Consider the following 13952-nt stretch of genomic DNA (forward strand, 5'->3'; position numbering starts at 1 on the left):
TAGAGTATAGGAGCAGCAGAGTGAAAAGTTCCTCTCCTGAACGCCAATGATTCACGTTCAATAGAGGAGCCTTTGGGCATAAAAACCGCCTAACGCTTCTTTTTTTTTGGAAAATTCTTTTTATTGACGCCTAACGCTTCTTAATGCACCTAAACGCTGGGCGCATTTAGCACTTCAGCATTTATTAATTTTAATGGCCGGAAAAAATAAAATTCTGGCCAATGAAATAAATGAACACCCAAACACCAAACGCTGCTAAACTTGTCTAAGCTGGTTTGAAAAAACTCAGCTTAGGTGAGTTTTTAACGCTGATTTTTTTCTGTCAGGAGAAACAGCATTTATAATAAACCAGTGTGCATGAGGCCTTAAGGTCCTTTCACATGGGCACTCTGTTAGTTTTTCATCCATCCATTGAGGGATTAAAAACAGGCCAATGGATGTAAACAAATGATCATCTGTTTACATTTGTTTGCCCGAAGGAATGCATTGCTGTCCATTTTTCATCCATCAATGAATGGATGAAAAACATACAGACTGAACGTCAATGCAAAAGGACCCCTAGTGTGATATAGTCATATTCTTTTCCAACAGTCTGAGAGCTAAAAGCACAGGATTTCCCAAATATGTCTTCTATGTCCCTACTGGATATTAACTAGCACTAGTCCTTGCATTTATCTTGTGTATCTGTGACAATGCCATCTAGTACAGATATGCTTCTTGCAAAAGTATATATGTGAATATCGCAGTTAGTGTAGCCAGTAGCACAAAATCCAGTCTTCTCATATACAATATGATTATTTCAGAAGATGTGAGAGTACTGTTTATGCTAGTTTTTGTCTCTCTTCCCATCTCATTTGATAAATGACCTAGTTCTGTCTTCACAGCGTCCGAGTATTATAACATCTGCTTTGTGTCTCAGTGTTATGAGAAATGAATGTGTTCTCATCATGTTAATTACACACTGTGCAGAATTTATTAAACCACATGTCTCAAAGTGAGATTTGATAGGATAGTAATAACTTACACTGAACCAAGACTGATCACTCTATTTAGTGTCATTGTGCAAAGGCATACATATCCTGACAGCCATAGGACTGTTTTTATTGTAACACCGGTCATTTTTTATTAAAAGTAAAGAAAGGAAAATATGGTCTTGCCCACAGATCCTCATGTATTTTTTCCCAAGAGCAGTCTGGGAAATAAAAACATACCCTTGACTGGTTGCTTTGCTCAATGCTTCCGCTTTTCCTTACTGTGTTTTAATTAAGACCCATTCCCATATGCAATATACACAGTCATTTTGTACTAGACAGAAAAAAACACAGAGACACTGTGATATGGTTCATTGCTTATACTCTTTTTCTTGCTTACATGAGTCCTAGTTGAGAACACTAGTCCTGCTAGCTCACAGATTTGTGTCAAAGAGCTCTAGTGAAGATTCCCAGGTAACATTGAAGAAACATGAAATACAGATAAAATACACTGCTCAAAAAAATTAAAGGAACACTTTGAAAACACATCAGATCTCAATGGGGTAAAATATCGTGCTAGATATCTTTACTGATATGGATTGGGTAATGTGTTAGGAACGAAAGGATGCCACATTGTTTGATGGAAATGAAAATTATCAACCTACAGAGGGCTGAACTAAAAGACACCCTGAAAATCAAAGTGAAAAAATTATGCAGCAGGCTAGTCCAATTTGCTGAAATTCAATTGCAGCAACTCAAAATGGTACTCACTAGTATGGCCCCCACGTGCTTGTATGCATGCCTGACAACGTCTGGGCATGCTCCAAGATCTGGACCAGGGCATCACTGAGCTCCTAAACAGACTGAGGTGCAACCTGGTGGCGTCGGATGGACTGAAACATAATGTCCCAGAGGTGTTCTATTGGATTTAGGTCAGGCGAGCGTGGGGGTCATTCAGGGGTATCAATTGCTTCATTTTCCAGGAACTGGCTGAATACTCTCGCCACATGAGTCTGGACATTGTTGTGCACTAGGAGAAACCCAGGACCCATTGCACCAGCATAGGGTTTGACAATGGGCCCAAGGATTTCATCCCGATTCCTAATGGCAGTCAGGGTGCCATTGTCTAGCCTGTAGAGGTCTGTGCGTCCCTCCATGGATATGCCTCCCCAGACCATTACCGACCCACCAGCAAGCCAGTTTTGCTGAATGATGTTATAGGCAGCATAACATTCTCCACGGCTTCTCCGGACCCTTTCAAGTCTGTCACATGTGCTCAGGGTGAACCTGCTCTCATCTGTGAAAAGCACAGGATGCCAGTGGCAGACCTGCCAATTCTAGTGTTCAATGGCATATGTCAATCGAGCTCCACGGTGCCGGGCAGTGAGCACAGCTCAGGCCCTCAAGCCATCCTCATTAAGTCTGTTTCTGATTGTTTGGTCAGAGACATTCACACCAGTTACCTGCTAGAGTTCATTTTTGTAGGGCTCTGGCAGTGCTCATCCTGTTCCTCTGTGCACAAAAAAACAAATACCAGTCCTGCTGATGGGTTAAGAACCTCCTTCTACGACCCTGCCCAGCTCTTCTAGAGTAACTGCCTGTCTCCTGGAATCTCCTCCATGCTCTTGAGACTGTGCTGGGAGACACAGCACACCTGGCAATGGCGCGCATTGATGTGCCTTCCTGGAAGAGTTGGACTGCCTGTGCAACCTCTATAAGGGCCAGGTATTGCCTCATGCTATCAGAAGTGACACTGACCCTAGCCAAATGTAAAAATAGTGAAAAAGAGTCAGAAAAAATGAGTGTGGAAAAAAAAATGTCAGTGACCTCTATCTGTAAAACCATTCCTGTTTTGGGGGTTGTCTCATTGGTGCCCATCTAGTGCACCTGTTGTTGTTGTTAATTTCATTAACACCAAATCAGCTGAAACTGATTAACAACCCCCTCTGCTACTTAACTGACCAGATCAATATCCCAGGAGTTCAACTGACTTGATCCTGTACTCTGATTAAAAAGTGTTCCTTTAATTTTTTTTGAGCAGTGTATTATATTGTTAATTTCCATGTTTAAAAAAAAATCCTTAAATTTATTGACATCTAGTGTGATTTCTGGTTTTGGTACTTGATTGAGCTCGTCTAGGCTCCTATGTAGAGTTGTCTCCATAGGAATCTTTCACATTATAATCATAGGCTGTTGTAAAAACAACTTTGTCTATTGTGCACATGTAGATATAAATTATTTGTACATCAGTGTGCCACTTTCACTTCACTACCCCTATTTTTTTGTAAGTAATAATGATCAATGTACTGCTCACAAACTGGAGATGCCACTTTCATTTAACCTGAAAAGAGCGACCCCCTATTTCCCAACTAATATAAGCATTGTCTAGCTTCCAAAAAAATTATAAAATTAAATGTAGAGCTGTATGTTCAACACTGAAAAATAATTCCACACACTTTTGCTGAGATGTTAGTGTCAAAGAGTTGTATCTAAGTGTTAATTCAGTAGTTCCACCAACAGGTTCATTGGTGGTAAGACCCAGGATGTCCTATATGATGCTGACATTTATAGCCCCCAATTCACAGCATTCTGACATATGGGGCCCACTGCATATAGTTCTGTGTTGTACTGGTCTCGGGTAAATGTCCTGGTGCTGACTCCAGAAAGAGAAACTAATGAAAAGCAAATGTCACTGTACCCATGTTGTTTCTATGGTGGACTCATCTAGACTGTAACCAATCCCTTCACATTACTTAAAAAAGGAAGTATGGCCAAAGCTTTTTTGTGCATACTTCTCTACTGGGTTACATGAGTACACTTACTTGTGCTCTCGTGTGACCGAAAATCAGCCGACAGTGGGATAAAACCCGCTGTCCGCTGACATCACAGAGCTGCTCCAGGCTATGGAAGGATCCGACAATAATGTTGGGATCCACTCAAATGCCTGATCGACAGCTGGCTTAGCCTCTCTTCTGCTGGGAGCTGGAGCCCACGGCTCCCGACTCCTCCCCAGTCTGGCGTTCAAGTGAGAGCTGGAGGGGCAGAGCACAGAGTGGTGACTGACAGTCACTGCTCTCTGCTCAAAGCAGGCCTGAGAACTAAGCAATCAGTGGTCATGTGATCGCTCAGTTTTCAAGCTTAGAGCCGACAAAAGATAGCCGCAGCGTCAGACTTATGCTGGAGCAGGAAGGTGAGTATGCATATTTATTTTTTTACTATGCCCACACTTCTCCTTTAATTACCTGTAAATGAACAACTTTTAAAGAGATTAATAATTACAAATTAACTTGGCTAGTTTACTGTAAACAGTTGTACTTTGCATACTCATTTTCTTAACACATTCATAAATATGCTGCAAAAACATGGATATTTTCTCACTGAGCACCATCATAGCATAAGGTGAAATATCACTCAAATATCACTCAAATAAAACAGTACTCCGGAACTTTATAATTGAAGATGGTCTTCAGTATAAAACAGAACTTTTCTCAGACACTAGATGTCTCCAATTCTTAAAAAAAAAACAAAAAAACAATGCAACCAACCATAGTTTTTTTTTACTATACAGTCTCTATATTTTCCCTTATTTCCTTTGTAGCTTATTTTGATTTGTAATGGAAGCTGAAATAAAGCATCTTGTTCTAATGAAGCAAGTGACTGAGCACTTTCAGAATTGCTAGTGTTGGTGTACCAGGTAATAAGTAGTGGCAGAATGAAATGTAATAAAGATTTCTCATTGATTCATATGAATCTTGTAAATTACAGCACTAGTTTTATGTTACTTTTATTTCATCAATGTATTAAATAGCTGTAATATTGGATAACTTTGGCATATAACGCTTGTCACAATATTTTCAGTATAAGTTATTTTAGTTTTTCATTATCAATGAATATTATAAATAAACAGCACTTTTATTACATAAAATTTGATGTTTTTGTCTTTCCCACCATGTATTTTTATTTTTATTTTGTTTTCCAGTTTAGCTGGAATGGGACTTTGTATAAGCATCCAGAATAGTAAAAAGTTAAAAAAAAATATATATATATTTATTAATACAGATTAAAACCAGCAACTTAAAAAAAAAAAGCTACATTCAACACATCAAAGGTACATCTCATATCTGGATTCCATCATACAGGTTTGTCTTCAATGATAATTAGTCAATGGTATTGAACCTCAACGTGTTTCAACTCATAAAGAGTCTTCATCAGCAGGTGAACAATAAATATGGAATATAGATATACAAAAATTCCAGTAATATATAAAAAAAGGAATGCACAAACCAATCACTATATGAGTAAGAATTCACCTACAAAAACCAATGATGCATGAAAAGAATTAGTGCGTGTCCACAGAAGCTCCAGGTGAGTTTTGGTATGATGCAAGAGATGCTAAACCCAACTACAACAACCCAGAGCGAAGATTTTAACATCTAGTAAAAAGAAAATTTGGGGAGTGGATATTAACCCCTTCACGGCTAAGGGTAAAGCAAATGGTAATGCCTAAGCACAATTTTGCAATTTTGAAATGTGTTACTAAACCTGTACATATCTACCAACAAACGGGGCTTTCATTTGGTGGTAAATGGTAATGATATCTCCTGATTCATAAAAATATATATTTTTAAAATTCAGCTTTATATTTCTTGTTACTTCCATAACCTGCCACCAAAGAACAACCCAAAATAAACTCTTCTGTTCTGGACAGTCACAGCGATACCTCATATGTGTATATTAGTGGTTGTATGAACCCGTAGTGCAGCCCAAGAACAATAGTGCGCATTCAGTTTTTTTTTTTTTTCCTTTATCCTACCTAAAACACACTGCCACTGACGCCGAGCGCTAGATGGCCCTTTAAGGGGTTTAAAATGCCGGGAGATGGGGGCAGTAAATTCCCATGGGGGCACCGGGGGGCGGGGCCCGGACCAGCCAATGTTGAATGGGTGGGCATGGGGAGCTATGCTTATGGTAATGTTGGAGCCAGTGTTCCACTGTTCACACTTTCTTATCTACTGTTTTGAGTGTACCATTTTATTACCTTATTTCATGATCGTGGTCTGACTGTATTTTTGCACTGTTGTAGCCCTTTTTTTTTTTAAAACTCAATAAAAATATTGAAATATAAAATGCCAGGAGAAGGGGGTGGGCTTATGTTATGGTCAAGCAGCTTTTCGTTAGCCGCCAATAACTGTATCGGGAGCACGCAGGGTGCACGTTCTCGGCACAGCTCTATTGGCGCTATTACATGCAAGTATGTGGGCACTGGGTGCCAATGCCTGCCCACGAGAGCCCGCATATTTGCGTGCGCTGCAAGCCAAGAGGTTAAAAAATGCTTTTAAAGAAAAAACCCTGGCCGAAATATACTGACCCTGACCTTTGACCCTGACCTTGACCAAAACACTAATCCTGGCACTGACCTAGATCAAACATTGATCTAGCTTTTTTTTTAATTATTATTATTATTATTGAATGGTGCCTGTGTTGAGTGAGCAACTTGCTGTGTTCAATAAGGAGCAAGGCAGCCATATGGCATGAGACCCTGAAGATAGTGGCAATCACTGTAGTAGCAGTGCTCTATACAGCAGTTTCCAGCCTCCATGGGGATCCCACAGGTATGGAACATACATACTTACATTGATCCAAGCTATACCAATGTAACTATATAAAAATTGCCAAATCTAAGCTTTAGCTTTAAGAATGAAAGTGTGATTAACAATACAACACAATCAGAAACCCGAACAGCCTTCATAAAATAAGCAAAATAAAAAAATAGTATAAATACTATTTATACTATTATACTATACTATTATTATACTATTTTTGGTTTGAGTTTTGTTTTTTTGTGGTTTACTTCACTAACACAAGGTGGCGTGGGGGGCTGGAGGGAGGGAGATGGGGGCGTGGGGCGCAGGGAACAGGAATTAGGCAGAAAAACCTGGCAACCCCTATATTAAAAATATTACTACTTAGAAGTAGAGATGGGCTTAGGGGTGTTCGGGATCGTAGTTCCAACCCACCTGCCCGACACTGCACACCGCTAATCACAGGCAGTGAGACATTTCCAGGTCTGTGCAGCTGTGGATCGGATCAGGTTGTAAGGATAAGCTTCTAGGGGATACACAATTTAGTATATTTTTGTAGCTACAATCTACTTATGGTGTCTATGAAACCCATATGGTTTTTTATTTCTTTTGCTTATTTTGTGAAGTTTGGTTGGGTTTCTGATTGTGTTGTATTGTTATGAAAGTGTGATTAAAACACACTTTTTTAGTTTTGGTTAGAATAGGGAATGATTAAAACTTTATATTTATATATATATTTTTTTGCAGAGGTGGAGGACTTCCAGTCCTGTAGACACAACAGGTAAGTAAAAGAAAATCTCTCTAATCTGAGGTGAAATTCCCTCTTTGACAGTTGTTGTCAGAACAGGTGTCTTCATAAGAAGATTTCTTTTTCCCTCCTGCTGAAGTAAGATTTTGGATCTCCTATCACTTTCTATGGCCAGGACAGAGAGGGCAAATCTCTCCAGCAGCAGCACAGACAGCAATAAAAACCTGACAGAATTACTAACCCTTTCCCACCCAAACCTAAAGCACCAAATGTTTGGGTTAGAGATACAATTTTTTTTTTATCAAATTCTGTTCATTAATTTTAAGTATGAAGCAAGCAATACCAACAGCAATACAAGCAATACCAACAGCAAATGAACATCAAACAACACTGGTTGTGCTTCCCCCCTATAACACCATATACTGTAATAAAGCATTTCCACAGGTGAGATATAAATATCCAAAGCCAGAAAAACACATGTACCTGTCATAGCTCCCAGGCATTGTGCACATAATACTGACTAGATCCATCATAAGACACCATCAATACACCAGCGGAGGATGAAACTTAAAAAAGTGGGAGAGGAGGTGTGGATATGTCCTAAAGTGTGTGACTTGCATAACCGCTAGACATGTGCAGAACGAAAATATTTGTTTTGTTTCGTTTTTTAAATATTTTTTTGTTAAATTAGTTTAATTCATTTTAGAAATTAATTTAGTTTCATTTTGTTTGTTTGTTCTCGTTTTCGATTTCAATTTTCCAGATTCGGTCGAACTGAATTCAATTAGACCGAATTTGGAAAATTCTAATCGAATTTGTTCTCTTTGAAATACTAATTTGGGAAGATGGTTATATTATTTCTATTTGATTCTATTCTATTGTTTTCTCTATTCTTTTCTATTTTTTTGTAATCTATTCTATTCAAATTCAAAAGTATTTTTTTCGAAATAAGTGTGTCTTGCATATAGCCATGTGCAGAACGAAAAAATTTGTTTCAATTTGTTATTTAAATAATTTAGTTTAGTTAAATTTGTTTACTTAATTTTAGAAACTTATTTAGTTTAATTTGGTTTATTCGTTCTCGTTTTTGATTAGAATTTTTCGAATTCGGTCAAATTAAATTCAATTAGACTAATTTTGAAAAATTCAGATTCAAATTAATTTTATTTGAAATTCAAATTCTATTTCTTTTCTTTTTTATTCTATTATTTCCTATTCTATTCAAATTTATGCTATTCGAATTTCAGAAGACGGTTATATTTTATTCTAATCTATAGTATTAGAATTCAAATTTATTCTATTTGAAATTCGAAAGATGGTTATATTCTTTCTATTTTATTCAATTCTAATGTTTTTTTTTCTATTCTTTTCTATTCTATTATTTTCCATTAAATTATTTTTTCTCTTACGTCCTCCGACAGTCGCCGCCACTCCATAATCTTCACTAATGGGGTATTGACCTTTGCTCCGTAGGAGTAGCTAGGCAACAAGATTTGTTAATATAAAAGCTTTTAGCATATCACACCCCTAGGGGGCGGTCCCCTCAGTCAATACCTCCCTGCTTCCTGCATTCTCAACTCAGTTTCTAATGCCTAGCTTAGGAGTAGCTAGCTGATACTGTGCTGGGGCTCTCAGTCTCAGCTTTCTATCCTCTTTTTTGATTTTATTTGAGTATTTTTTCTCTTTCTTTTACTAGCTGTTATTTTTCTCAGCATTAGTTTAGTTTCTTCGGCTGAAGATAATCTTGCGGAACTGGGTCTCGGACTGGCCACCCTGGTTCCCAGGGCTCAGGGCCAGGGGTTCCCCAGCCTGCCATCGAGCGTTCAGTCAGGTTTCCCTGGCATATTGAACGACCCATCCCTGTTCGCTGCAGGGATGCTGCCTGTGAGGTGGCTACCTCACTGGACGCCATTTGCGGTTTCGCACCGCAGTTCCACTGCGTCCTGGCTGCGACACTCCCTGTCCTCAGTACAGCGGTTTGGTCGCTGGAGAAGGCTCCCCACGCCATCCGGACTGGTAAGTACATTTCTATGTGGGGACCTGTCTGTTTGGGTGTCAGTCTGTGACTGTGTGACCCTGCATGTCTGTATATGTGCTGAGCTCCCTGTCAGATTCCTGTGTGGAATGGCTGCCTTTTCTGTGGGCTGCGGGGGGGGGGGGGGCTCTCCCGCTCTGCTATGTGTGCTGTGTGGGCAGACTGGGGTTAGACATGCTGTGCGGCGACCGCTATTGCGGTCCGCCATTTTTTTGAGGCAAACTTGTGGTGTCCGGCCCTAAGTGAGTAGGGCGCGGTGTTTTGGCGCCAAACGCCGCCATTTTGATGGCGATCGATGTACAACCACATGTCGGCACCATTTTGTCATTGCCCATAAAATGCCTCAGCCGAGCGGCCATGTTTGTGTAGCCTACATAGGCTTTATAGGGCGGTCAGTCATTACATCACTTCCTTTTGCTCTGGGATAGCGATCGGTGGCAGCAGCCTGTGTGGCCTCTCCAGGTTTTTACTTCTCCTTATCCTGTATTTCCCTGTTCAGTGTTCTTATCCCTGTGGGGGTCGATCCTTGCAGTAGTGCGCGGTGGGCTACGCTAGCCGCGGTCTTAAAGGTACTCTTTTTCCAAATATTGCTGGGGCATGGATTCTCAGGATTGCAAGTTTCCTCCCACCTTGGTGGGGGGCCAAGGGGCTGCTGCATCCCCCGAGGGGGCTGATCTGGCTGCTATTGTGGCGAACTTGGCTTCTCAGGTGCAAATGCTAATGGCTGATCGATCCGCAAAACGGCCCAGATTGTCTATTTCCTCTGATTCAGAGGGCGATGGGGCTGCTATGGCTGGAGTGCCCTTCTCAGGGTCTTGTTCATCTCTGGACCTTGGGGGGTCTGAGGGGGAGGCTGAGGTAGAAGGGGTTGATAATTCTCCCCCTGGCTCGCCTGAAGAGCTTGCACTCATGGATGAGTTGGTTGCTTCTATCAAAGAAACACTGCATTTGCAGGATGAACCATGTCCCCCTGCTTTGCTGTCCTCTTATGGGACATAAAGGAAGCGCAAAACAGCGCAGGTTTTTCCCTGCCCTGCGGAATTTCAGCGCGCTGTTGATGAGCAATGGCGCAATTTAAAGAAGCCATTTACTGTGCCAAGTAAGTTCAAGCTGCGTTATCCATTTACGCCCACCACTGATGAGCGTTGGTGTGTGCCGCCTCAGGTGGATCATGCGGTGGCGATTTTGAATAAATCTACTGCGATTCCTGCTGAGGATACCCCGGTGTTCCGGGACCCTACGGACAGGAGATTGGAGTCTCTTGCCCGTCATGCTTATACGGTTGCCGGTTCTATGCTGAAGCCTATTTTTGCTTCTATTTTGGCAGCCCAAGCTATTGCGGATTGGACGCAGGTGCTCAGGCGCACCCTGGTGGCTGACTCTGCTCCGCCGCCGACATTGGCTATGGTGGATCAAATTCATCAGGGTGTCATGTATTTGTGTGATGCGGACTTGGATTTAGTCCCTTTGGCTGCACGCCTCTCTAGTGTGGCGGTATTGCACCGTCGCCTGATCTGGCTGAAATGCTGGTCGGTTGACCAATCATCTCGCAAGACTTTAGCTAATTTGCCCTATGCGGGATCTCGCCTTTTTGGCGAGTCTTTGGATACGCTGATAAAGGGGATCTCCGGGGGTAAGAGCTCTCTCTTACCCCAATCTCACAAGAATAAGTTTGTTCGCGGTAAGAAGAATACCTCGTTTAGGCCCTCTCAGGGGTCCTTTCGTGCCTTTCGGTCGCAATACAAGGGCAAGCCCTTCAAGGGCCAAGGCTCCCAGAAGAAGCCGTGGGCAGGTAAGCAGAAGTCCGGCCAGTCCGGGTCCGCTGCCCATGCCAATTCGGCCTGAAGGGGCGCCCTCACCCGGCTCTGGGGTGGGGGGACGTTTGCTCGGTTTTCTTCAACCCTGGCTGGCCCGCGTTCGGGACAGGTGGGTTCAGGAAATCGTTCGATCTGGATACAAGATCGAGTTTCTCTCTCGGCCGGCGAGCAGATTTTTTCCCTCAAATCTTCAGCTGTCTCCGGAGCGTTTGCAGGATCTGCACCTGGCGGTGCGGGACCTGCGGGCCCAGGGAGTGGTGGTTCCGGTGCCTCATCGGGACAGATTTTGGGGGTTCTACTCCAATCTGTTCACTGTGCCCAGAAAGGAGGGCAAGGTACGTCCGATTCTGGACTTGAAAGCTCTGAACCGCTTTGTGCGGGTTCGCAAGTTCCGCATGGAATCCCTGCGCTCGGTGGTGGCTGCCCTGGTTCCGGGGGAATTCATGGCCTCCATCGACTTGAAGGATGCGTACCTTCACATCCCCATTTTCGAGGGTCACCAGAGATACCTTCGATTCGCCATTGCGGAGGATCACTACCAATTCGTGGCGTTACCCTTCGGCCTCGCTTCGGCTCCGCGGGTTTTCACCAAGGTGCTTGCACCGGTCCTGGCTTTGTTGAGAGCCCAGGGCATCTCTGTCTTGGGGTATCTGGACGATATCTTGATTCGGTCTGCGACCAGTCAGGGCCTGGTGAACGACCTGTCCGTCACGATGCAGACTCTACAGGAGTTCGGTTGGACGGTAAATTTTCCAAAGTCGACGTTGTGTCCATCGGTTCGTCTTCCCTACCTGGGGATGATCCTGGACTCTGTTCAAGCGAAGGTCTTCCTGCCGGAAGACAAGCTCCGGACACTTCAGGACGAAGTCAGGTCCCTCAGGGACACTCAGTGCTCGTCCCTTCGGACATGTATGAGGTGTCTGGGATTGATGGTCTCGGCTTTCGAGGCGATTCCCTTCGCCCAGTTTCACACACGGGATCTTCAGGCGGAGATCCGGGCCAAGTGGGACGGGCGTCCGCAATCTCTGGATCTGCGGATTTCATTGAGCCGCCTCACCCAAAGGGGTCTTTTGTGGTGGCTCCAGTCCCCGGCGGTGTCGGGGGGCAAGTCTTTTCGTCCTTTGTTGTGGACGGTGATCACCACGGATGCCAGCCTGTCGGGCTGGGGTGGTGTTCTGGGCGTTCTGTCCGCCCAGGGAACTTGGTCGGAGGAGGAATCCTCCCTTCCGATCAACATTCTGGAATTGCGAGCAATAAATCTCTGCCTTCTGCGTTGGACGGACAGGCTTCAGGGCCGTCCGGTTCGGGTGCAGACGGACAATGCCACAGCGGTGGCCTACATCAACCACCAAGGGGGCACCAGGAGTGCCCGAGCGGCTCGGGAAGTAGCCGACATTCTGTCTTGGGCCGAGACGCACGTCCCGGCGATATCTGCAGTTCACATTCCAGGGGTGGAGAACTGGCAGGCGGACTATCTGAGTCGCCAGACCCTGGACCAGGGAGAATGTTCCCTTCACCCGGATGTCTTTCAGATGCTGTGCGCGAAGTGGGGTTCCCCAGATGTGGTCCTGTTTGCGTCTCGTCTAAACAACAAGGTGGAAAGGTTTGTAGCAAGGACGCGCGATCCTCGGGCAGACGCCTCAGACGCGTTAGTGGCGCCCTGGCATCGGTATCGTCTGATGTCTGCCTTTCCACCGATTCAGCTGCTATCCAGGTTCCTTCGCAGGTTGGCCTCGGAACCGCACACGGTGATTCTGGTGGCGCCAGACTGGCCTCGCCGGTCTTGGTATGCAGATCTCGTGAATCTGACAGTCGACGCTCCGTGGCGTCTACCTCTTCGAGAAGATCTCCTGTCTCAAGGACCGATATTCCATCCTGCTTTACAGTCACTGGATTTAATGGCCTGGCTGTTAAAAGCCAGGTCCTGAAGGATAGGGGTCTCTCCCCTGAGGTCATTCCCACTTTGATCAAGGCTAGGAAGGCCTCTTCGGGGAAGATTTACTACCGTACTTGGAAGGCGTATTTTGTCTGGTGTGAGTCCAGGGGGTATTCCCCTCGCTCATACTCGGTGTCGATAGTGTTGGCTTTCCTTCAAACGGGCGTGGACCAGCGTTTGGCGTTGGCCACGATTAAGGGTCAGATTTCTGCGCTGGCCGTTCTCTTTCAACGCCCTGTGGCGTCAAATTCTTTGGTTAGCATCTTTGTTCAAGGGGTGCGACACTTGGCCCCTCCTCGGAGGGATCCTTTGCCTCCATGGGACTTGAACCTTGTTCTGTCCGTGTTACAGCATGCTCCCTTTGAGAAGATCAGGGAGATCTCGTTGTCTCTGTTGTCCAAGAAGGTTGCCTTTTTGGTAGCGATCACTTCGGCTCGGAGGGTGTCGGAGCTGGCGGCCTTGTCCTGCAGCTCTCCCTACTTGGTGATTCACTTGGATAAGGTGGTCTTACGACCTAACCCTTTTCTTCCGAAGAGGATCTCGGAATTTCACCTCAATGAGGACATTGTCTTGCCTTCGCTTTGCGCGAAGCCTAAGCATCCAAAGGAGGTGGCCTTGCATTCTTTGGATGTTGTTCGGACGATCAGGGTTTACCTGTCATCGACGAAGTCCTTTCGCAAGTCGGATTCTCTATTTGTCCTTCCAGAGGGTCCTCGGAAGGGCATGGCAGCGTCGGCTGCGACCATCGCCAACTGGATCAGACAGACCATTGTGCAAGCCTATGCTTTGAAGGGGAAGGTTCCTCCTTTCCCTGTGAAGGCGCACTCTACCAGGTCTCTGAGTACGTCTTGGGCCTATCGTCA

Source organism: Pelophylax lessonae, assembly GCF_965119305.1.
Source record: "Pelophylax lessonae genome assembly, chromosome: 4".
In the NCBI taxonomy this organism is placed as follows: Eukaryota; Metazoa; Chordata; class Amphibia; order Anura; family Ranidae; genus Pelophylax; species Pelophylax lessonae.